Source organism: Limulus polyphemus, unplaced genomic scaffold (genome assembly GCF_000517525.1).
Source record: "Limulus polyphemus unplaced genomic scaffold, Limulus_polyphemus-2.1.2 Scaffold9850, whole genome shotgun sequence".
Classification (NCBI taxonomy): Eukaryota; Metazoa; Arthropoda; class Merostomata; order Xiphosura; family Limulidae; genus Limulus; species Limulus polyphemus.
Genome location: NW_013675460.1, coordinates 11,649 through 15,177, shown reverse-complemented (window position 1 = coordinate 15,177; position 3,529 = coordinate 11,649). Strand labels below are relative to the sequence as shown.

Genomic DNA, 3,529 nt, shown 5'->3' with positions numbered 1-3,529 from the left:
TATATATGTACTCTTTGGCTAACCAACACAGGTTGGTATATATATATATATATATATATATGTACTCTTTGGCTAACCAACATAGGTTGGTATTCACTGCTTATTTGGTATTTCAACCTGAAAAGTACCTTAGGCCACAAACGGTCTACATTAAATGACCAGGTCAGAGATCCCGTAGGTTCAGGTATAGTGATCCCTAATTTAGAACCGCTGACCAGAAAGTGGACCACTAGTTGAAGACATCTTCCACTTAGATGTATAATCTTAGCTAAATAATGGGATTAATAATATACATCACAGCTGAACCAATCCACAGCTCCGGACATTTAAGCCCCCAGGCCATACCCAGCCCTTGATAGTTCATTAATTTACAAGAAAAAAAAACACAAGTTTCTTTTTAACAGATGATACAAGTATAAACAACAAGAACGAGTTTATTTTCTTACAATTAATTAATTACGATGCTAAACTGTGTTTCTTACCCCACCCCTTGAGCAATCTTCAATTTAACTGATCTACAGCTAGAATAGAAAATAATTTTTATTTCCAAAAAAAGAAGTCATCTACAATAATTAATAATTGTTGTGGAAAAAAATATCTTCATCACATTTAACACAAACTAGTTGAATAAATTCTTTAATTATATTTCTTCAATTAAAGTACAGTTATTGAAGCTTCATTTTTAAAGAAGAATTATGTAAATGTAACAAGGCAATCACAGACACGAGTTCAATATTGCAATTGATAATATAAACACGACCAATCAGTTGAAGTAATGAAGTTACCAATATTAGTCAAATTACAATATTTATTTTGTTACTAATTCACCTCCGTTGAGCATCCTAGAAGATTTTACGAAATGTCTCATTATGATTTGTTGAACAAACACTACCATGGTTACAGGCTGGTATTAATGCTGAAATTGGATTGGTACTTACAGTTTAACCAATTCAGCTAAAAATTGGAGACCTATGCGGTTATTTTCAACAAAATAACAACATACACATATATTAGCCTGTTTACATAAAATGCTCATGTAGTGAAAACATTCCAAACCTTTTTTTAACTAATTATTTCTACACCAAGAAACAATTCACAGATATCAAGTGACTGTTTTATATATATATATAAAAAATAATCACACAAAATAAGAAAAAGAACTAAAGATAATGAATCGGCAAGAAAAATGTTTAAATTATACAATAAATTTGATAAGAAAACAAAGTCTGATTTGATTAAGTTCTTCAGAACAATAAATGAAATACAAGAGATTAAGTTTTGAAGAAAGTAGAAATATAAATTAACATAAACGGGACAATTTCTATAGAAAACCTCTCAAATCATTTGAAAACTAAATTTTCACACCTTCCTTGTGTGTGTGTGTAGTTTCTGGACTGTCTGATGTGACACACCTTCCTCGTGTGTGACACACCTTCCTCGTGTGTATAGTTTCTGGACTGTCTGATGTGACACACCTTCCTCGTGTGTATAGTTTCTGGACTCTCTGAAGTGACACACCTTCCTCGTGTGTATAGTTTCTGGACTCTCTGAAGTGACACACCTTCCTCGTGTGTATAGTTTCTGGACTCTCTGAAGTGACACACCTTCCTCGTGTGTATAGTTCTGGACTGTCTGATGTGACACACCTTCGTGTGTATAGTTCTGGACTGTCTGAAGTGACACACTTTCCTCGTGTGTATAGTTCTGGACTATTTGAAGCGACACACATTCCTCGTGTGTATAGTTTCTGGACTATTTGAAGTAAAATTTACTTATGTTTTCTTTATCTTTTTAAAGTAAATGGTAACTAGAAATTGGTAGACAAACAGTTTTGTTAGCTGTACTTTGAGACTGTTTTTCCTGTCATTCTAACGTGTATACTACAACCCTGAAATCTGAAAGTTACTTTTATCAAAGACTGCTCCTGAGAAACTTATGATTGTGAACCCGACTATTTTCAAATCTCAACATTTAACCACATATTGGTACAAGTAAATGGCTAGTAGAAACAAAATTGGACCTCTAACTAGTAAGAATAATTTAGTAAGTACATTGTTCCGTTACCCAGGGTTGGGTGTACTGAACTGGGCTGACTACCTGCGTACACGAAATACAAGTAAGGTTTCTATCCCTAGATGAGCCACTTACGATGAACAGATTTTAGGTAATGATGTGCTACAAATGCATGAAGAGCTCCAGATACACTCCATTGTACTTCGGAGTGAGGTAGTCCCGATATCATCTTAAATAATTAAAGATACAAGTTATAATTTAATGAATGCTTAAACTCAAAACCCAGTTGGCTTCTAATGATATGAATAGGTTAGAAGTGTAAGAAACCAATTTAAATAAAGGAACTCATAGAACTTTTTAAGCATACAAACAATCAAAAGGATACCAAGAAGTCTGTGCATACTTTGGTACGATATCAACACATGCAAGTTAAACCTGTTAGTTGTTCACCCCCCACCACTGTTCTAACTGTTTCAATAAATTGTATTCTTTTTAATGTAGTGTCGTAAGTTATAAAATTAAGATGGAAAAATCCTGCCAACACACGCACGATCCACTTTGACAAAACTTAATTTAAATGGTATCAAAGATCACATAAAAATATTGGCATGCTTTGCTGAGCCCGCATCACATTATAAAATTAAGATGGAGAAATACCGTCAATAACTATGATCCACTTTCAGAATCACTAATTTAAATGGTATCAAAGATTGCTTAAAAACAAAGAAAGGTCGACATACAAAGAAAATCTTAAGTATCAAAACTACTTTGTACTTCTTTATAATCTTTCATTTCCAGGAATGTTCAAAACATCAAAAACTGTAGAAAATTTCACTAATTACTTTGGCCCACATACAATAAAAAAAATCTAAATTACCAAGAAGTTATATCTAAGAGTGAGGCAGCAGTTGCATAGACCAAGTTTCTGGTTTGAAGGAAATAAAATGATCTAAACACAACACTGATAGTAGTACCTTTAACTACTGGTTAAACTTCTGAAGTACAAAAATGAATTGAAATTTGTCACGGTAGCATTCACAACATCTGTTACCCACACACTACTACAAAAATAAATTAACCCTTTGGCACAACTAGGACTTTCGTCAAGAATGGATGTCATTCTGAAACTTACAAGACATTAAACAAGGTTAATCCTGAAGCACAAGAAATACTCTGATGGAAATAACAAAACACCATATATTTTAAAACGTACGTCTGTTTTGTTTAAGTAAACATACCTTGGGCAATTAGCGAGGTTTTGTGCGTACTATGTTATAAACATCAGCACACATAAAAATTAGGTTAAAACAACTTCTCGGACAATTTTTAAATACACACACACAGCACGTGGTGAAATGGTTGTTGACTGTGTATGATATATCAGGACAGTGTAATGATACACACAGCATGTGGTGAAATGGTTGTTGACTGTGTATGATATATCAGAACAATGTAATGATACACACACAGCAGGTGGTGAAATGGTTGTTGACTGTGTATGATATATCAGGACTGT

The 3,529-nt window shown here is 33.4% G+C and overlaps 1 long non-coding RNA gene across 2 annotated transcripts; it reads right to left on the bottom strand.

Moving 5' to 3' along the window:
• Nucleotides 1-620: 620 nt before the first annotated feature.
• On the bottom strand, nucleotides 621-3,518 carry LOC111083495. 2 transcript variants are annotated; one of them, XR_002609063.1, is made up of 2 exons: nucleotides 1,686-3,518; nucleotides 621-1,646 (listed from the first exon to the last, which is right to left on the bottom strand). It is a non-coding gene; the product is annotated as an uncharacterized LOC111083495 (long non-coding RNA). The 2 variants fall into 2 exon arrangements; XR_002609064.1 differs by having other exon boundaries at nucleotides 1,728-3,518.
• Between the last annotated feature and the right edge of the window lie 11 nt (nucleotides 3,519-3,529).